Below are 23,249 nucleotides of genomic sequence, written 5' to 3' on the forward strand. Positions count from 1 at the left end.
GATGACAGAGGACCAGACGCTCCAGGGTCTTCATGAGGTGGGACGTTAGCACCACCGGCCTGTAGCTGTTTAGATCCTTGGGGTGCGGAGACTTGGGCACGGGAACCAAGCAGGACGTTTTCCACAGTTGTGGAACCCTTCCCAGCTTCAGACTCATGTTGAACATGTGTCCAACGATCCCACACAGCTGGTCTGTGCAGGATTTCAGGAGCCTGGAGCTGATGCCGTCTGGACCCGCAGCCTTCCTCGTCTTGATCCTCCGGAGCTGGTTTGTCACCTGAGACTCAGTGAGGGACAGGGTGGAGCAGGGGGACTGTGTGCTGGGGGGTGTGGGTGAGGGGGGTGGGTTGAAGAGGTGAACTGTAGGGGGTGGCTGTAACATGACCTGAGCAGTGGGGGGTGGCCGTGAGCTCATTGTTGTAGAGGGAGAGGGGGAGGGGATGTGGTGGTGTTGGAGGGGGGCAGGGGCAAGGGGGGAGGGGGAGGAGGGAGCTACAGCGTGGAGGGCTGGGCTGGGGGAGGGGTGGATGCCTGATCGAATCTATTGAAAAATTCATTCAGGTTATCTGCCCACTCCTGGTCCCCAGTGACCTGATGGTCGGGTCCTTTATAGCTTGAGATGGTCTTCAGGCCCCTCCACACCTCGCTGACGTTCTGCTGCAGCTGGTCCTCCATCTTCCTCCTGTACATATTCTTCCCCTCTCTGATTTTCCTCCTCAGCCCCCTCTGGACAGCCTTCAGCTCGTCCTTGTTTCCAGACTTAAAGGCCCTTTTCTTCTCCTTAACAAGGGCCTTAATGTCCGGGGTGATCCAGGGTTTGTTGTTGGGATAACACCGTACGGTCCTGGTGGGTACGGTGTTATCCACACAGGAGTTAATGTAGTCAGTGAAGGTGTTTGTGAGACCCTCAATGTCCTCCCCATAAGAATCACAGAATAAATCCCCCTCTGTTCTGTGGAAGCAGTCCTTCAAAGCGTCTTCAGCCTCGTCGGACCATCTCCTCACAGTGCGGGACACAGCTGGTTGCCTTACCACAAGAGGCTTGTAGACGGGCAGGAGATGAACCAGGTTGTGGTCTGATCTTCCCGGGGGGGAGGGGTGATGATATGTATTCCTCCTTGGTGTTGGCATAGCACAGGTCCAGTATTTTTCTGTCTCTGGTGAGACAAGTAACATACTGGGTGAAGGTGGGCAGAGTGGAGGACGGGGGGGGGGGGGGGGGGGGGCGTGATTAAAGTCTCCAGAGATGAGGATGAGGGCCTTTGGGTGCTGTGTCTGCAGCCTGCTCATTAGAGAGTGGAGGACGTCGCAGGCTGCATCCGCGTCGGCAAAGGGGGGGGAGGGACATACGCAGCTACCACTATGTGAGAATTCCCGCAGCAGATAATACGACCGCACGCCGACCACCAACAGTTCGATGTCCCGGCAGCAGTGCCGCTCCTTCACAGTGATGTGTCCAGGGTTACACCACTGATCATTCACGAACACTGCCAGCCCTCCTCCTTTCCTCTTTCCACTCTCCCTCGTCCTGTCCGCCCGCACCAGATTGAACCCATCCAAATGAACGGCCGTGTCTGAAATCGCCGCGCTCAGCCATGTCTCCGTGAACACCATGACGCTGCACTCGCGGAAGTCCCTCTGATGCCGGGTCACTGCCGCCAGCTCATCCATCTTGTTGGGGAGAGATCGTACGTTCCCCATGATGATGGATGGGAGGACAGGTCTGAATTTCCACCTCCTGGCCCGGCGTGCAACTCCGGCACGTTTTCCCTGCTTCCTCCTCCTCAGCTCCCGGGGGATGTCGGGTTTCTCCTGGGGCAGCACCGCGTTGCTACGGAGCGCCAACAGCTGATCCCTACTGTAAACAATAGGGCTGCGTATGGGGTCCACAGACACGGTCGTGACCAATGTAAAAAACAGCATGAAGACCAGCGCAAGTACAACAAACTTGTTCTACATCGCACCCTACTTAGTTACTTAAAAAAAGAGAAGAAAAAGAAGTAAGAAAAACAGTTAAAAGAAAGGAAAACAAAGACCAGTGTGGGAGAGCTGCCGTAATCAGTCGCCACTAGTGCAGCGACAACTCAGTTGTCATGTGTTGGAGTTCATCCCAGTTGGGGACAAATGTTATTTCGGCCTACAGGAAGACTGTCCTGGGGTCCCTAAGAGGCACACTGAATAGTGTTCAACTGTTCAACTATTGCTGTTCTTGGGGACTTCATTGCTCACATGTGAAATAACAGTGAGACATGAATGGGGTGATTGTGATGAACGGCCTCCCCAGTTGTACACGAGTGGTGTTCTGTTGTTGGACTTCTGTGTTAGTCACAATTTGTCCATAATGAACACCTTGTTCAAGGACTGGGATGTCTATAAGTGCACATGGCACCAGGACACCCCAGGCCAGACCTCAACGGTTGACTCAATGACTGTTATGTCATTAAGCCTCAAACCACGTGTCTTGGACACTCGGGTGAGTAGAAGGGCAGAGCTATCAACCGATCACCACCTAGTGGTGAGCTGAATCCACTGGGAGAGCAGGAGGCAGGACAAACTCAAGGCCATTGTCTTGAGGGTCTGATGGGAACGGCTGGTTGAACGCTCTGTCAACGCAGTCTTTAACTCTCCCCTCACATGGGTGACTGGGGTCATTGAATCAGACTGACCATGTTCTCCACCTCCATTGTTGAAGCAGCTGTCAAAAGTTGCGGTTGTAAGATCTCTGGTATCTGTCGCAGTCGCGACCCCCAAACCCGGTGGTGAACACTGGAAGAAAGAGCTTAGGATAGCTGTTAATGTCACTAACCCTTAATACATATAATACATACAATACTCTGCTTCTTCTTCTCCTTCTTCTACATCACAGTGTAATAATGTGCTGGTGATTATCCTGGTTTGAGTATGTTGAAAAATCTCCGCATTTATTTGGTTTATGTAAAGTGACCAGTGATGTTGAGACCAGCGATGTTGTTTGGTCTAGAGCAGTGGTTCTTAACCATGTTGGAGGTACTGAACCCTGCCGGTTTCATATGCTCACTCACCGAACCCTTCAAAAAAAATTTTTTTTTAAATTTAAGACATAAGTATACAGTATGTTTTACTGGTGTATTAAATTAATTGCGCATTAATGTCACCTTTTTCAAAGAACAAAACCAAGACAGTGCATGAACTGACATGAAATGACCTACCTGTAAATCAATGTGACTTCTGCTGTTGTTATAGAGACCAGTTCAGATATGCGTGGCTTCACTTTGACAAGTGTTACTCTGATGTCATTTTCACACCAAAGTCTGTTTCTTTTGTTTTCAAGCTGAAGCAGGAAAAGTTGCAGCTGAAGGAAGTGTTCCTTTATTTTTGCCAGTGCGACACGAGAGTTGCTCAACTTGACATTGCAAATCCTGCAGAACGCTGACTCCCATCACGTTCCATTATACAGTACAGGGGTACCTCTACTTACGAAATTAATTGGTTCTGGAAGAAATTTCGTAAGTAAAAAATTTTGGGAGTAGAGACGCGTTTCCATGCAAATGCCCTAATCCATTCCATTGCCCCCAACAATTCAGACATAAATGTTTTACGAAGCATAAAAATGCATCAAAACATGTAACAAATACATGTTACAATTAGATTATTACACAATAAATGAGAGTTGTGTATAACGTAAAAAACAAAGAATAAAGAATAATACTGACGGTCATTTACCTTTTAACTGCTGTCCTCATTGTTTTTTGCCCTCTTTGGTTCATGCCCTCTTGCCCCACCATGAACAACAGAGTGAATTCCAGTCCTCCTTCTGAACTTCTCCAACCACCCACGCGATGCCTTAAACTCCTTAAACTTCCTTTCGTTTTAATAACGTGGTGATTGTAGATGCATTACGGCCATATTCTTTGGTGAGATCAACCAAACGCATCCCTTTTTCAGGCTTTTCTATCATCTCTTGATTTGTTTGTACGGACAAAAAAACTCTTTTCTTTGTCTTTTCTTTTCCTCTTTTCTCCGTCACTTTCTTGGGGTCCATAGTGAATACTCTAAAAGTTAATATATTTAGGTAAAACTATCAGAACACCTCATGGGTCGAGGGCCAAATGACAAGGACGCTGCATAGACACCTATCTAAATCCACACAGAGGTCCCTCTTAGCCAATGGGATGCCAGGATGCTAGGTAATAGCCAATGGCAGAGCAGCTGTAAGAATGTTGCATTCAGGAACCTGTGGGAGCTGCGAGTATCAGCTCATACTGTGTTTTTACCTTTCACCCCATGAGTCCAAATTTCTTTCGTAACTCGGGGCAATATTTTCCTGTTGAGGCGTTTCGTAGGTAGAAAATTTTGTATGTAGAGACATTCATTAGTAGAGGTACCACTGAACATGTAAATTCAGGTTACACATATTCGTCCGACCACTTTCTTTTTTTGCTCAACATAGTTACTATGAATTAAAATATTAAGAAAGCAATCAGGTGACGTACCATCATAACAGGCATAAATCGACTACAGAGTGCACAAAGGTAGTTGAAGGTAGTTGGTGTGAGAGAAGAGGATGCAGAACACAGGGTTAGATGGAGGACACTGATTGGCTGTGGAGACCCCTGAAGGGAAAATAAAACCAGGGAAAACAAGCTAGTGCTTCAAATAAACTACCAAGCATGCTGTCTAACTAGCTCAAAAGCTCAAAATCAGTCGATGGTCAAAAACAAAACAAAAACAATGGCCAGTCCAGCAGCAGTAAGCAATATGTCATTGGGGTGACAGTGGGCACTTTCTCGCATTGATGTTTCACTAAATTTGATCCACAACATCCCATGACGGTTTAACACCAAAAACCAGTCCTCTCTGTTTATGTCACACACATAGCCAGCTGACCCAGCAGGCGGAACAACAATTGTTTTCTAGCAGTGCCCTAGATAAATGCTTCCACCTTATCCACAGAGATTAACTAGCTCACAGAGCCACCAAGGACATGTTTAACAGTATGGTCCAATACCCAACTGTTAAAATTGAAGATTTTACCACAAAACCACGGTAGTCTACATTAAGTAGCTCAGTCTAGTAGTCCATCCTCCCTGTGCTGCTTTTGTTACCGTCTCTGCATACAACATTTCAGTACCTGGTTGTGACACCAAGACACTAGAACACAGTGGACCGGCTACATTCTCACCAAATCACTGATTTAGGTTCTGGGAAGAAAGAGGCACATCACAACTACCTTCTACCAATGAGGCTTCTGATCATGGAATTTAGCGTCATGACGACTGATCCACTTCTGGAACAGAGGAAAGGGAATCAGAGGAAGACAGAACAATTGTGGCAGCTCACGATGCAACAAAGTTTATATGTCAGCGTGCAACCTGTGAGCGAACACAGTGTCATTCTGAGCAAAGCATGTTGCAGTTGGTCGAGAACAGAAAGAAAACATTCATAAATGTCCGGAGCATCGAAAGTCTACCGAAGGAGAATACTAGCTACAAAGACCTGGAAACAAGTGAGTTAACTATGGGTCCTACCCTCCTCGCTGCTGGATTCTTTGATGAATGAGAGACATTTCCTCCCTCGCCTTAGCACACTTACGCTCTTCTGTCAGATTTGATATTGGTAGCTCCAAAATCGCTCTCATAAAAGGCTGTGCTGCTTAGGCAGTGAGGAATTCTGAGTCACTTTCAAACAAAAGTTGATAATCTCCTCTCCCTTTAGAAATAGGAACCTCATATACAGATAAAAACTTCATCAGCCCAGAGCACAACATAAAAAATATAGCAAAAAAATTTACCACTATTTAGTTAGTTCAAAACCTAGTTTATTTAAAAACGAGTTAGTTCAAAACTAGTTTTTAAACTAGTTAGTCCAAAACTATAGTTTAGAGCCTGGTTTGTTTAAAACCTATCGAGAACGACAGCAGAGAGGACCGGGACGTGTGGAAATACACGCCGTTCCTCCTGGAGGATGACGTCCATTACAGATGTCTCCACCAGGGGGCAGCGCATCCCGAAGCAGCCAACTTTCGTCTGTGCTCAGTGTGAAGCAGCACCTGGGTTTTAAACGACAAAATGACTTAAAACGACTGCACACCTAAACAGTTTGAACTCCGTCCATTCTGTTCTGGCATTTTCAAAAAGTTTTGATTTTATCCCGGATATAGGTGTTGTAATGGAACGGAAGGCCTAACTGGAGGAAAAAAGATGCTTTTCGAAAACATCCGGCTACGTGTGGACGGAGGATAAAACTGTCCATGATTATGAAAAGAGATGTGGGCCATCTCTGATACTGACAATCCTATAGTGGCCCAAGAGATAATCTTGTAGGAGAAAGAGTACAGGGTGAAGTTCCACAACTTCTACAGAAAAACCCAAATATACTTAAGTATTATTGTAGTCTGTGAACCATAGTCTACTACAATGCACTCCATCCACAAACTCAAACACTTGGCTGCTAACACAGGACCCTGGCTGTTGAATACATTCAGAATTCTGTGTGCTAATGAAACATGCTCTGATTAAAGAGTGGTAGGATGTGGACCCAAATGTGGAGATGGCCAGTGGTTTATCGAAGCGGGCGGAGTCCTGTAGGTGCAGGCAGGTGAAGCTGAGCTGAGACGGAACTCAGGGCAGGGGAGGTTGGCGAAGCTCCTATCATACAGGATCATACTTCTAAAGTAGTGCTGGGATGAACGGAGCCCCTGCAGGTGTCAGTGGTGCTGTTTTAATAGGACAGAAAATATTATTTGAATATAGACTCCAGCTCCCTGCGACCCGCCACAGCGGATGAAGTGATTAAGAAAAAGGTTGGTTGGATAAAAATTCAGACAGCTCATGATTGTACACGTGTCTCGGTAATCTTGGGAGAAAGAGTGTTGGAATCGTGACACCATAGAGATGATGACCAGATGGAGTTTTGAATCACATCCCCTTCTCTGTAAAACTTAACGGTTTAAATTAATGTATTAATAACGGCATCGTAGCTGTTTAAGTAAAAAGAAAAATGAGTGAAATTATATATTAGTTTTATTAAAGTCTTAAAGCCTGGTAGTCATTTAAAAAACAGTTTTAGAAATAACGAAAAGTTGTAACAGTTGGGTTTTTTTCTCACTTTTTCTTTTCACTCAATAGTTTTCTTTGCCTTTAATTCATATTTTCTCCTGTGGACACTGAACCAAGCTGACAGAACCTTCACACACATTTAGTAATACCTGTAGTAATATCTGTAGTATTATATGTAGTAATATCTGTAGTAATACCTGTAGTAATAATATGTCTTTTTTTCTTCATTAACTTTTGATTGTTTTTTATTCTAGAAAACACTCATTGTCACTTGCTTGTGCTCCAACTTTTGCATATTTTTTGGAGACATGGTGATAATGAATCAATCAATCAATCATCCTTTATTTGTACTGTATATCTCTTAATCCCATCAGCAGACGTTCCAAAGCGTTTTAAGACAGACAAACCCAACAGGACTCTTCTTGTTCTCTGGAGGGTCTAACTAACTCCTCTCTCACTGCAGCGTTAAAACCAGCAGACGTCGTGTTGCTGATTGGTCGATTAAGAGAATCACACAGGTGAGTCTCGAGACAAGAAACTCGTGTGAGAAACGTGCATGATCAAAACCTAATGGCGATTTCCAGGTTTGAAATTCAGGTGGAGAAATGGAAAAATTGTGCATTTTTTGTTGAATGGAAGTGCATTTAAAGTGTGCGTCCCGGGGACACACGCTTTCTGACGATCGTGCGTCCCTGTCAAAAAATGTGCGTCAAAAACGGGCACAAAAAAGGACGCACACAAACGAGAACACTGTACTCTTACTTTTTGTAGGGTTTTTTTTGTTTATATAGTCGTAGAACGAAAAAAATGTGTGGAGCTTGAAAAATCTGCTAAAAGGCTCAAACACCATTGTGAGTGTGGGGGGTCTCAGCTTTGAAAATGGTTGTCAACAAATGAGTTAAGCTCTGTTGTATGAAAGAAAAGGAATTAAACATAAATCTGGAATATTAATATACCCATTAAATAAATATTAATGCCTACAATGATAATGTACCTCTCCCGTGAACTCATTATTTAGTGTAAACTCTCAGGAAAATAGTAAAATGTAACAGCCTGTAAAGGTAAAGTATTTGGAGTGTTGTGTTTGTTGTGCATGAATAATTTAAAATGATAATCCCACAAAGCACTTCAGTAAAGCATTAGGCAAAGGTTACATGCTATAATATCTAATTATTCTAATCACACTTCCATTCCAACATCAATATTACATGCAGGATGAATCCATGAGCTATTTGTAAATAAAACATTTATAAGAACAGACCCTTTCTGGGTAATGATGTATATCTTTCTCCAGGGCCTTAGTTGCCATTGGTTGTACTATTTTGCTCTGCAGTACTCTGTTTACTTATCTGCTCAGTTTTGAAGCACATCATCAGCTTACATAATTGAAAATGCCTAACAGTTCTCTGGAACACATGATCCTCATGATAGAAGCCAATACAGAAGTCTGTGGACTTGAAATTTAATTCTCATATCTCTACATGCTGCAGAGTTTCTTATCATTACAAATCAACAAATGTTTTCTGTAATGCTGTTTCCGACTGTAATATTCCAATGATTTGGAAATTAGTATAATTATGTCACGCTGCTTCTAGCAAAAATGACTTTACTGAATATTTTAGAAAAAAAGAATATCTTTCACAAACCATTTGCTTCATATCGCATTCCTCTCTCAGCACATTTTTATGAGTAAAGAAAAAAAAACATATACTGAAATGTTTCAGTCTGTTGTTTGTACAGTATGTATGAGGTGGTAAAGCTGGAAATGTCTTACAAGCCATTGATGGTTGGGGCAGTTGTTAGATACTTAATTTATCACTGTAATATTTTGAATTATTTTATACTGTCAAACTTACAATATTGTGTGCTACTGTAGTATTTGTGACACACAACATTGCAATCAGTCCAACAAACAATTGTTGTTTAAGTTAACTTCTGTCGTGGACGCTGCTGCATTTTGGCTCCTGCTTCTTCCTTTGTTTCAAAAGCTATCCTCAATGTAGCCGCAAAGGGCACAACCAGTGTCTTATTGTGCCGGTTACAAGCCCAGATAAATAAGAGAGGGTTGTGTCAGGAAAGGGCATCCGACGTAAAACTTTTGCCAAATCAAACATGCAAATCAAACCTATGACTTCCATACCAGATCGGTCGAGGCCCGGGTTAACAACGACCACCATCGGTGCTGTTGACCTACAGGGCGCCGGTGGAAATTGGATTACTGTTGGTCGAAGAAGGAGAGGAGGAAAGTGTGTTCGTAGGAAGAGAGAGAAGAGGAACACCAAGAGTATAGGACTAAGAGTAGGGACGTTGAATGTTGGAACTATGACAGGAAAAGGTAGAGAGTTGGTTGACATGATGCAGAGGAGGAAGGTAGACATACTGTGTGTACAGGAGACCAGGTGGAAAGGTAGCAAGGCTAGAAGTTTAGGAGCAGGGTTCAAGTTGTTCTATCATGGTGTAGATGGGAAAAGAAATGGAGTAGGAGTTATCTTGAAGGAGGAGTTTTCCCCTGAAGGGAAAAGCCGAAAGGAAAAGAAGAGAGGGGGTCACCACAGCCAATCAGTGTCCTCCATCTAACCCTGTCTTCTGCATCCTCTTCTCTCACACCAACTACCTTCATGTCCTCTTTCACTACATCCATAAACCTCCTCTTTGGTCTTCCTCTAGGCCTCCTGCCTGGCAGTTCAGAACTCAGCATCCTTCTACCAATATATTCACTATCTCTCCTCTGGACATGTCCAAACCATCTCAGTCTGGCCTCTCTGACTTTATCTCCAGAACCTCTAACATGTGCTGTCCCTCTGATGGACTCATTCCTGATCCTATCCATCCTGGTCACTCCCAGAGAGAACCTCAGCATCTTCATCTCTGCTACCTCCAGCTCTGTCTCCTGTCTTTTCCTCAGGGACACTGTCTCTAGACCAAACAACATCGCTGGTCTCACCACAGTTTTGTACACCTTTCCTTTCATTTTAGCTGAAACTCTTCTATCACACATCACACCTGACACTTTCCTCCACCGGTTCCATCCTGCCTGGACACACTTCTTCACCTCTTTTCCACACTCTCCATTGCTCTGGACTGTTGACCCTAAGTACTTCAAATCCTCCACCTTCTTGATCTCTTCTCCCTGTAACCTCACTCTTCCACTTGGGTCCCTCTCATTCACACACATGTACTCTGTCTTACTGCGGCTAACCTTCATTCCTCTCCTTTCCAGGACAAACCTCCACCTCTCTAGCTTCTCCTCCACCTGTTCCCTGCTCTCACTGCAGATCACAATGTCATCTGCAAACATCATAGTCCATGGAGATTCCTGTCTAACCTCGTCTGTCAGCCTGTCCATCACCATAGCAACAAGAAGGGGCTCAGAGCTGATCCCTGATGCAGTCCCACCTCCACCTTGAACTCCTCTGTCACAGCTACACACACCTCACCACTGTCTTACAGTCCTCATACATGTCCTGCACCGTTCTAACATACTTCTCTGCCACTCCAGACTTCCTCATACAATACCACAGTTCCTCTCTGGGCACCCTGTCATCAGCTTTCTCCAGATCTACAAAAACACAATGCAGCTCCCTCTGGCCTTCTCTGTACTTCTCTATCAACATCCTCAAAGCAAATACTGCATCTGTAGTACTCTTTTTTGGCATGAAACCATACTGCTGCTTACAAATGTTCACTTCTGCCCTTAGTCTAGCTTCCACTACTCTCTCCCATAACTTCATTGTATGGCTCATCAGCTTTATTCCTCTGTAGTTGCCACAACTCTGCACATCTCCCTTGTTCTTAAAAATGGGCACCAGCACACTTCTCCTCCATTCCTCAGGCATCTTCTCACTATCTAAGATCCTGTTGAACAACCCAGTCAGAAACTCTACTGCCACCTCTCCTAGACACTTCCATACCTCTACAGGTATATCATCAGGACCGACTGCCTTTCCACTCTTCATCCTCTTCAGTGCCCTCCTCACTTCATCCTGACTAATCTTTGATACTTCCTGGTCCACAACAGTCACCTCTTCTAGTGTTTGTTCCCTCTCATTTTCCACGTTCATCAACTCTTCAAAGTACTCTTTCCATCTTCCCATCACACTACTGGCACCTGTCAATAGACTTCCATCCCTATCCTTAATCACCCTAACCTGCTGCACGTCCTTCCCATCTCTGTCTCTCTGTCTTGCCAACCGGTATAGATCAGTCTCTCCCTCCTTACTGTCCAACCTAGCATACAACTCATCATAAGCTTCTTGTTTGGCCTTTGCTACCTCTACCTTCACCTTACGCTGCATCTCCCTGTACTCCTGTCTACTCTCCTCAGTCCTCTCAGTGTCCCACTTCTTCTTAGCTAACCTCTTTCTCTGTATACACTCCTGTACCTCCTCATTCCACCACCAAGTCTCCTTATCTACTTTCCTTCCAGATGACACACCAAGTACTTCCTACCTGTCTCCCTGATCACATTAGCTGTAGTTGTCCAGTCATCTGGAAGCACCTCCTGACCACCCAGAGCCTGTCTTAACTCCTTCCTAAAAGTCATGCAACACTCTTCCTTTTTCAGCTTCCACCATTTCGTCTTCTGCTCTGCCTTTGCCCTCTTGATCTTCCTCACCACCAGAGCCATCCTACACACCACCATCCTATGCTGTTTGGCTACACTCTCACCTACCACTACTTTGCAGTCACTGATCTCCTTCAGGTTACACCGTCTACACAAGATGTAGTCTACCTGTGTGCTCCTACCTCCACTCTTATAAGTCACTCTATGTTCCTGCCTCTTCTGGAAGAAAGTATTCACTACAGCCATTTCCATCCTTTTTGCAAAGTCAACTACCATCTGTCCTTCTGCGTTCCTCTCCTGGATACCAAACCTGCCCATCACCTCCTCATCACCTCTGTTTCCTGCACCAACATGTCCATTGAAGTCTGCTCCAATGACAACTCTCTCACTTCTAGGCATGCTCTGCATCACTTCATCAAAGTCCAGCCAGAATTTCTCCTTCTCCTCCAGCTCACATCCTACCTGTGGAGCATACCCACTAACGACATTGAACATCACACCTTCTATTTCTAGCTTCAGACTCATCACTCTATCTGACACTCTTTTTACCTCCAGGACATTCCTAACAAACTCCTCCTTCAAGATAACTCCTACTCCATTTCTCTTCCCATCTACACCATGGTAGAACAACTTGAACCCTGCTCCTAAACTTCTAGCCTTGCTACCTTTCCACCTGGTCTCCTGGACACACAGTATGTCTACCTTCCTCCTCTGCATCATGTCAACCAACTCTCTACCTTTTCCTGTCATAGTTCCAACATTCAACGTCCCTACTCTCAGTCCTATACTCTTGGTGTTCCTCTTCTCTTTCTTCGTGCGAACGCACTTTCCTCCTCTCCTTCTTCGACCAACAGTAATCCAATTTCCACCGGCGCCCTGTAGGTCAACAGCGCCGATGGCGGTCGTTGTTAACCCGGGCCTCGACCGATCCGGTATGGAAGTCATAGGTTTGATTCGCATCTTTGATTTGGCAAAAGTTTTACGCCGGATGCCCTTCCTGACACAACCCTCTGTATTTATCCGGGCTTGGGACCGGCACAATAAGACACTGGCTTGTGTCCTCTTGCGGCTACATTGGCTGTGGTGACCCCCTGAAGGGAAAAAATCAAAGAAGAAGATTTTTGATTTTAAAATTACATTTATTTATTCATAAAGGCCAAATTACAAGATAATCACATTGACACAAAATCCAAGAGAGATTCACACAAAAACGATTTCACATCAAAAGCCAACATTACTGTGTGTTTCCTGAATGAAGAAACCTAACATTATCGAACTAAAAACAGAGACTCGTGTCTCCTTGTAGAATATGCTCCATTCATATTCAAAGTACAGGAAAAGACTGTCTCCTGAAGGGGACAGAAGGGACACTGGCTGGACACCGCAGGGTAAAAAACAGAGATAAAGCATTGGAACCGATGGCACCATGTAAAATCCTCCACTGGAGGTCGGCTCAGTTTTTTCTTCAGGGGGGGTTTGTACAGAAGTCTCCACTGTGGGTCAGGTCCATTTCCTGTCATCCTGCTGGCCCAGGTAGTGGGTGGTCTGTCACACAGGCTTCTCTTGTTCTCATGATAATGAAATTTGGAATTCATTACAATTTATTGAGGACTCCTTTGAGAAGGTGCTCTACAGAACCAAGTTTACCATCACTACCAGTGTCAACTGCTGTCATGAGTCTAGAGGTTTGGTGAGTTTAGTCTGGATTCTCACTCTGCTGACGTTATGCTGCGTCTTTCTCAATACAGAACTGGATTTAACTGAAGATGTACTGCCCCTGCTCTCACAAAAACCACCTTCACACACACACACACACACACACACACACACACACACACACACACACACACACACACACACACACACACACACACACACACACACACACACACACACACACACACACACACACACACACACACACACACACACACACACACACACACAATCTTATTTCCTATAATTTCAGCTGTCTTCTGTGTTTTCTTTGCATGTTTGGTATTTTTCTTCATTGAGAAGGAGAAAAGCAGCTCTTCCCCCCCACGGCGCTCTGCCTGCCTCTTGAAATCATCCTGTTTGTACTGCGGTTGAAAACAATAGGAACAAGATATTTCCCTATAGTCTTGGTATGAACAAACAAAATAAAAGACATTAAAGTTGAACGAAGCTTTCTCCAGTCGTGTTGTTTCAGTCCAGATAGAGCCGTTTTGTGCTTTGGTTATGCTGTTTTACTATTAGTTTGTTTCAGCTGATATCCCAGAGGCGATGTGGCAAAATATAAAACCACTTATTATAATCTGCTCACAGTAGGAGAGTAAGTGAAATAATTGTGTGCTTCCCTTTGTGGGTCTCTGACAAGTATGAATTTGGCTAACCAGATTGTCTAGTCCTTCTTTCTGCCACACCGGTAATTACCACCCTCATATTTTTATATTTATGAAGCATAACTAGATGGTACAGCATATTGTTCCACCTTGAACATTGAAATTAAACTGTCAATTTTTCAAAAGTAGTGAAACTATACTATTATGGAGAATGCATTTACATGTCAGAAAATTAACGCTTTATGTATTCACATACAAACTCACATGTTCACTGAGGAAAACCATGAAGCAACTTGACTGTTTTGCACATTAGAAGAATAGGACACTTAGGAACATGTTGTTCACTAAAAACACAGCCTAACTAGGAAACAAGCACAATTTCTACACAACATCAGCACATTAGAGTCTCCTTAGCATGATTTGTCCACTGAAAAGTCACCCTTGATGATATGTTGGTACAATTTATTCACTTGTAAAATGCTATTTATGTTTTGACCCTACAACTTACCTTATTATGTTCTCTTCATTGGACGGGCACATTTTGTTTCACAGGGGACAATCGAAGTCATGTCAGCGCTCTTGTTTGTTAACCGGCAGTGCACCCTAGGGAGTCTTGTCTTTACTGATGTCTCTGCTCTCAAGACACCCTAATAGCAGTGTTTACGTTGGCGTGCGTCTTTGCGTCTTTGACACACATGTTGTGACAGGGATGCAAAATCATCAGACAACGTGCGTACCTGGGACGCAAGCTTTAAGTACCTGCTATAAAAAAAGTATATCCTTTTTCTGCGATATACAACAAAAATATTCAGTTTTCCCATTTCAACACTTAAATTTCTAGCCTGGAAATCTCCATTATGTTTTGATGATGTTCTTGCTTGAGTTTCTCCTCAGGAGACTCACCTGTGTGATTCTACCTGATTAAAATCGACCAATCAGCAACAGGTCTGCTGGTTTTAACGCTGCAGTGAGAGAGGAGTTAGTTAGACCCTCCAGAGAACAAGAAGAGTCCTGTTGGGTTTGTCTGTCTGTTAAAACGCTTTGGAACGTCTGCTGGTGGGACTAAGGCAGCGGCTCCCAAACTTTTCAGTCCGCGCACCCACTTCTACCCCCCGACTTAGCTGACCCCCCCCAATGCACAAAACATGAAAAAAAAAAAGAAAGAACAGGCGTAGTCTTTATAGCCATATAGGTATCAAGTTAATAATTTAGGCTCCTGTTAACAGAATAGATTGATCAATAATGGGCCTAATGGTCTCTGACTTTAGAAACTGTGGGGAGAATAATAGTAACAATATAAAAATGACAATAATAATATTTTAAGTCAAAATGGTCGCCGAGCGAGCCGACTACAGATGAGTGATAACAGCAGTTATTACTATGCAGGGCTCTAAATTAACTTTTTTCTCGGTAGCACTGGTGCTCCCATACGTAGAAGTTAGTAGCACCAGCAAAGACTTCAGGAGCACCGACCCAAAAGCAAAGCAGTGACGGAGCGATAGAGACGCTCCGTCCATCTCCGTTCCTCCTCTCTCCCTCCCCCAGGAGAGCAGCCGCAGCTGCGCTCTCATTGGTTCCTGGAAGGACCACAGGAGCGCCATCTCACAAAAAAAGGTGCACCAGATTTTTCCCCTCGTCGCACCGGTGCTCCCAAATATATTTAATAGTCATGATGATAAAAATTTGGGTGCATATGCGACCAAAATGGGCGCAAGTTCGAGCCCTGCTATGTAACAAATAGGCCTATTTAACAAACTAACAGTTATTACTATGTAACAAATAGGCCTATTTAACAAACTAACAGTTATTAAATGCTAACAAACATGCTACTCCGCCACAAAGAATCAAAATAACATAGGCCCAAGTTCAACATCATGTTTTCTCTTTGGAGTACGAGTCTCATTGTGTTCTTTACCCCCTTCTCCCGACGAAGTGTCCGGGTGAGTTTTCTGTGTTCTGTGCTCCTCATCTTCAGTTTCCCTGTCTCGTCATCATCACTCTCTGTTTCCTGCTGGGTTTCTTCATCCTGGTAGACCTCACAGCTCTCAGTTGGGCCAAAGTATCCTGTCCTCTTTCATTCCTCCCTGATTTAATCCCCGATTTCAGCATATTATTGTTGTTGCTATCACAACAAGCTAGCACGTAGCTAGGAGATAGCCAAGTGCATTTTGGGTATTTTTTATTATTTAAAATTTTCCCAAAACTTTTTTTAATTGAAAATTACAAATGATTTACGTGAATGAATTTAAATATTTAAACTGTTGATCCTCCATTAAAAAGTGTTTAAATTATTTATTTAATTATTTATGTATTTCAAGGTGCTCAGCTGCCGTTACACTCGCGCATCCCCTAGCGGCAGCTCGCGCACCACAGGGGGTGCGCGCACCACACTTATAGCCCTTAATCCCTGGATTAAGGGCTATACAAATAAAAGTTGATTGATTGATTGATTTATTATCACCATGCCTCCGAAAAAGATGCAAAAGTTGAAGAAAAAGCGACAATGAGTGTTTTCTAGAAAAAAAAACATTTAAAAGTTAATAAAGAAACGGAGACAGATATTACTACAGATATTACTACAGATATTACGACAGGTATTACTACAGGTATTACTACAGATATTACTACATGTGTGTGAAGGTTCTGTCAGCTTGGTTCAGTGTCCACAGAAGAAAATATTAATTAAAGGCAAAGAAAACTATTGAATGAAACGCAAAAGTGAGAAAAAAAATTCTTATGTATTTCTTTATTTCTAAAACTATTTTTTTAATAAAAACTTTAAAAAAACAGTTTTAGGCTTTAAAGTAAGGCTTTGACATTTCGATAAAACTAATATATAATTGTATTCTTTTTTTCTTTTTACGTAAATAGTTATAATGTTGATATTAATAAAATCAGAAAAATTAGCAGTTTAGTTTTTACATTGAACTATTGGTAAAACTCAATCCTTGCGTACGCTTCTACTGTATATTCTGTTATTACTTTTGGGATGCGTAAACGTCATGTTGGGATGCACAATTTTTTTCTCGAAGTGCATCCCAGAGATGCACTTCTTTCTGAAGGTAAAATGAACTCTGTAGTAGGAGTTTTAACCTTTGAAGGAAACCCTGATGGAATATTTTTTAACTTTTTAATTCAAAACATGGGCAGCCTAGATGGCTCTTTACATTTGTCATGTCCAAAGCATGTTAGCAAGAGATAGACAGTTCTTTGAAATAGTACTGAATACATGATAAAGTCATTTAAGCATCCACACACATTTTACTGTTTATTTTCAAATTGAAACTCAATGCAGTTGTCTGGTAAATAGCATTTTATTAATGAGCAAACAGACTAAAACGACAAGGCTTGCCAGATTAGTTAAAGCCAGATTAGCCACTATGATGGAGCAACAAACCAGCAATGCATTTGATCAAAGCAGAATTAAACACAAAGCCAAAGGCAAACATCCAAATGCTTGGGATTAGTCTCAGTAATGTTATTATGTGGATAGAGATGTACAATGTGTTGTAGGATGAAAGGTCAATATAAGCTAATTTGTTCTCTCAGTGAAGAACAAGGACCAAATACTGTATTTTCTGCACTATAAGGCGCACCTAAAAGCCTAAAATGTTCTCATAAACCCGTAGTGCGCCTTATAATCCGGTGCGTCTTATATATGGATTAATATTCATATTAATATTGGTTAAAAACATAATCGCTGAAAAAAAGCCGGCAGTCTGGCCGTCAGTCATGCCACACTCCGCCACCAGAGGGCCCCCTCACAAGGCACTCGGGCCCACGCCCCCTAACAACGGTAGTCAAGGGGCGTCACCGAAGTCCCGGCTCTGACTGAGCTGCTCTCAGACGGTAGTGCAGACTGTAGGAGCACCGGTGGTTACGTAAAAAAACATAAGGAACTTTCAACAATTCTATGAATAAAGTCTGACTGACTGACTGATCTCAGTATTTCTAACTATTTGGCGTCAGAAATAACCCACTTTAAACTGAATTGGTCTAAAAACCCCATTGTGCTGTCATCTGGAATCTAGTGACGGTCCATTCTGTTAGTCTGTAGAAACACACGGAGAAACTGGACTAAAGGTGAATAAAGACCCTCAAAGATGAACTTACAGCCTTTTCTGAAATTTCAAGAGCAGTCACTGCTGGACAAAGGTGTCAGGTGTGCTGCATTGATTTACAAATGTAGTTGATAGCTCTGGGGGGGCGGAGGGGCATTCAGGTTGTGTATTCTGTCTGCAGCGACGTGCGGTGAGATTCACGGCGGTGAGACACCGACGTTACAGTCAGTTCTAGGAGTAAAACAGCGTCACGTTTGACAGTAAATTATCAGCCTGACATTAAAAACTGGTTAAAAATTGTTGAGGACACACAGCAGCAAATAGCTGCACCTCACCTCCGACTGGACTACCGATCGATCGAAACAATATTTAATTAATAAACGAAGACGAACGTCAGAGCTTAAATATCTGCTTCGAACTTCAGATCAGGAAATAATCCGCTCTGTTGGCACTGACTGCACTCGTAATGAATTTAACCAGTTTTAATGTCAGGGTTTTTTAATATGCGTGTTGACTTCTTTCTAAGATGGTAAAGTGATCAAGTGATCAGGTTTCCTTGATGAGGCTCAGAATGGATTATTGACATAACAATAGGGGCCATTCAGAGGTAGTCAGGAAGTCATGAATGCAATCATGACTGTCTGAGCAGCGCGGCTCCATCTAGTGGACGGATTGCAAAACTACAGCCGCTGCAGTTTATCAAATACATTTTATTTTTTTATTGTGTGTGCGCCTTATAATCCGGTGCGCCTTATAAATGAAATAACTTATAAAACAAACAAATTATTGAGGGTGCGCCTTATAGTGCGGAAAATACTGTAATCTGATGTAGAGGTGAGGCTTCACTCAGCTGTCCAGGATTACAGGTACGGTTTCAAACACTGCTGAACATAGTCTTATTTCTATTGTTTCTACTGTAAATTAAACATTGAGCCAGTGAAATGAATTCATGCTACTGGTTCAGCAATGGCTGTAACCCCTATTTTTCCTTAGTGTTCCCCGTGTTCTTTCTCTTTCTTGTCTACTTGCCTGATGCCTGTCCAAGGAATCTGTTTTGCTTCATGAGTGATTTTTAAAAATAAATAAATGTGGACTTTTAGGAACACCTTGCAGACATTTTGGCGCTCATATACGTGTGTACACACACACACACACACACACACACACACACACACACACACACACACACACACACACACACACACACACACACACACAATATAGAAAGAAGTGTTTTCTCAGTTATCTGAATGAATGAAGTAGGGTGTCCCAATCACCTCCATGGACACCTATACAGACTACTTCTGCAAACATTTGTGAAAGAATGGTGCGCTCTCAAAAGCTTGGTTGATTCCAGTGTGGTAGAGAGACAGATTGACAAATGAGTAATTAGTCAAGACATGAATTTTTCATTTATTTAACCTTTACTTATCCAGGTGAGTTATGAACCCTCCCCATAATGATATTAAACCACCTTCTATCTGTATTACCTTTTTAAACCACTCCTATAGACTGGTTTAAGCACTTTTTTATTAAAGTCGCAGGAGGAACCGTGAGCGGGAATGCAGCGTACACGCAGATGATGTCAGCCCCTACCATGCACGTACGGGATCACGTGACCACCGTGCATCTTAAAGCACGAATAAACGAGACATGACTGTACTGTCACAGAGTAGAAGTGTCTTAGATTGACCCCTGGTTACCGGGGCCCGCTGTCACACAGTCAACCCACCGTCGATCTCTACCCGGAACTTTAATCTGGTGGATAGTCAATGATCAGGCAATTGTAATGGTTTTATTAATCAATTGCATCGTGTGGTACTTCTACCTTCCACTATTTTTAATCTAGTCTCTTGCTGGATCTGACCTGCTACTGTTATTTGCTTGCCATTAAAAGTAGACTTTGCTGGTTCTGTGGAGAACATCCTGTTAATTTCCCTGGCCTCTATATTCTTGGTGTAGCTCCTTCGTTTGGTGGACTGTGTTCGACAAGTCCACGTGTCTCTGGTATGTATAGCTTGGTGTTTTTCCTGAGTACCATTTAATTCAACATGTTTCCTTTCTGTAGCTGTCCCAGCTGTCTATTGCACTGATATCTTGTATTTATCTTGATTTCTGTCTGTATCTCGTATCTCAGTAGTTCAAGAGTTACTATTGCTCACTGAGAATCAGCTTATTGGTCTCCTTGATGGTCCCTGTGGTATCATCCTCAGCATAGCATTCACTGTTTAGTCACAGTAGATTTCCCCTCTTTTCCTTGTGTCTTCAAGATTTTCCTAACTTCAGTGTCCCATGTCCATTGTGTGTGGTCTGTTGTCTGTGCCAGTTTGTTGTTTTTGTCTCATATTGCAGTCGTATTCCTAGAGTTCATTGTGAGACTTTGCTCTGCTTTGGGGTCTGCCTAGTTGCTGCCTGTCTCCACTTTCTCCTTTTGATTGTTCAACTGATACCTGACCTCAGGTGTACACAACCTGACTTAATGGAAAGTTAATTTCATTTGTCGCTCCCTTAAAATAAAACCTGTCCTCTCATAATGAATGAAAATGAATGTATCACCTCCTTTAGAAGATGGTGTGGTGGCATTTGAACAAACCCTGAGACAACTCAATAGGTAATGATTTATATACACTCAGTCTTTCAAGCTGTGATGTATTGAAACTCGTGAATATCTAAAACCACAGTTTTGCACTACATGCTGTGACTAATAAAGCCAGATGCCTGTTCTGTGCTGTGCTGCAATTACTGCAGTATATTATCATTTGGTGCCACTATGGGCACCCAGTAATAAGCACCCCTAAACACTCTCATCATAATGCAGGTGGAACCTCAGACCATTCCTTATTGAAAATGGACCAGAATCTGATCTGGGGTCGGGGGGCTCATTTCATCCCTTTAGCTGTGATGCACTATTCTCAGTTGGCTTGCTAGGGAGAATCATTTATGCTAACAGGGCCTGTGGAGACTTGAAAAAAGGGGAAAAATATCATTAACATAATGCTTCATCTACATACCAATCCTAGCAACTACCACACAACGACACACATATATGTGGAGGCACATGCATACTTTAGGGTAATATTGGAGGTAATTAGGGAACAACTTAACTCGTTACACACTCACATAGGCCAATCCGGAGATTCATAAACATTGCTAACTTGGCAACATACAATACAATAATAAAATAGACATAACCATGAAAATGCACACAGAAACACACCCATGCATTAAAAGCTATTGTGAGAAGAGCAGACAGTGGTGGGGGTTGGATCGGGGCTCAGTCCCAGCTCTTTGTGTGATGGCTGTGGCTCCTTTTAATGAGCTCTAATGACAGTCCAGAAGGATTCTAATTAATCTGCACATACACAAAAGGTCTGTCTCGTCCTGTTTCTACCCACCCACCCCCCTGTTCTCTCTCCTCAGCCCCATATACCTCCATGCACACTGTCTCAAACTCTTGAAATGCCTCCCTTTCTTTCTGGCTCTCTCTTCCCTCCAACCGTCTGTAGTGGATATTAAAACCAGGGCATGGATGTGACAAGACATGAAGGCCATGAGAGGAAAAAGGATGATTTAATTGCTCCAAAGATGGCTATTATTATGAGATTGCAAAAGCTATTTTCTTCAGCAGCAACCAGACATTTGAGGCCACTCATCAAATTTAAGTGCCTCGTCTTCAGCTAGCAAAGGTCATGGCTCTGTTGTCACCACCCCCAAATGAAGACACTAATGACAGGTTTGACGTTTGTTCTCTGGCCCAGCAAATCCATAAAGACCCCCCGCCCTCCCCCCAATTTGTTGGTGAATCTTTTTTTTAACTGTCATCCTGTTTGGCATTATGGGATGAAAGTTGAGTTATTGAAGAAAAGGGGAAACAAAGCTGACATCAGTGATCAGAAGGATGATTCTACAATTCTATAATTTATTAAATAATATCAAGACACCCCCCCTTTGTTGTTGAATCTTATGTTTTTACTTTCATTCTGTTTAGTCTAATGTTTAGTTGAGTTATTTAATAAGAGGGGGGAAAGGCTGACATCAGTGATCAGAAGGATGATTCTACGATTCTATAATTTATTTAAGAAAAGACTTCAAGTAGAATAAATGGTTTACACACACACACACACACACACACACACACACACACACACACACACACACACACACACACACACTCACACACACACACAAACACACACACACACAGCTATTTTCAGTTGTTCCTTGTTGAACAGTTACATTTGTCTTACCTCTGTCCAGAAGAGAAAAACGTTCAGAATTGTTTTCAAAATAATTCATTGTCTGCAGAAGGTTTTGTTCTGTTATGAGACATTAGGAGAGACTTTAAATCTATTTTTATTTAAATTATGATCTAATTAATTAAAGTAATTAAGTAATTAAAAACTACCTGCATGTTTTCATTTCAAACCTTCTTGATTGCTGTAGAAGTTTTACTATTTGATGAAAATATTTCCATAAGAATCAGTAAAGATGTCGATTCGCAAGAGAAAGAAGTTGCATAAAATGTTATTAAAACAGACTGTACTCATTTGCAAAGAACAGTATTATCCTAATAATATCATAATACTGTAGTTTCTAAAACCTTGACTTAGTGTAGTTTATCTCTGTTCCAAGATCTTTTCTTCATTCACCCTAAACTGACACAGATTGGACCTTTGATCACAGTTAGAAAATGCAGTCTTGTCAAAAAAAGTCTATATGTTTGAATTTCAAATGACTTAACTTGTGTAAGTCTGTGTTAGTACTTGTGGGCGTTACGGGTCGTGGGTAGCGCTGTGGCGGCACAGAAAGGTGGTTTCCGGTTCCAGTCTCACTCTGTGTGGAGTTTGCATGTTCTCCCCATGTCTGTGTGGGTTCTCTCCAGGTTCTCTGGCTTCCTCCCATCCAACATGGACTTTGGTTCTTGTGATGGCTGCATGTGATTGGTTCAGCTTCTAAATAAACCTTTGTTCAACTTGGAAATTGGACAGATGTGTGCATTGTTGGATGGAATTCTGCTTTTTTTCTCGTGGACTTTATATAAACTTTAAGGATCAAGGATTAGATAGGAATAGACAGTCACCATATGTAATATTTCCTCTATCCCCACATTCCACCTTAACAATGTGCTTAATCTATTATAAACACAATAACATATTTGCCAGAGGCTTCCTTCAAAGTAGTCGTTTGTTGACTGTATCACTTTGTGGCCTCAGGAAAAAGGCTTAACAAGATTAGCTGGGCAGCCAATTAAAGAGAGGGGTGC

The sequence above is a fragment of the Antennarius striatus genome, chromosome 20 (genome assembly GCF_040054535.1).
Source record: "Antennarius striatus isolate MH-2024 chromosome 20, ASM4005453v1, whole genome shotgun sequence".
Taxonomy (NCBI): Eukaryota; Metazoa; Chordata; class Actinopteri; order Lophiiformes; family Antennariidae; genus Antennarius; species Antennarius striatus.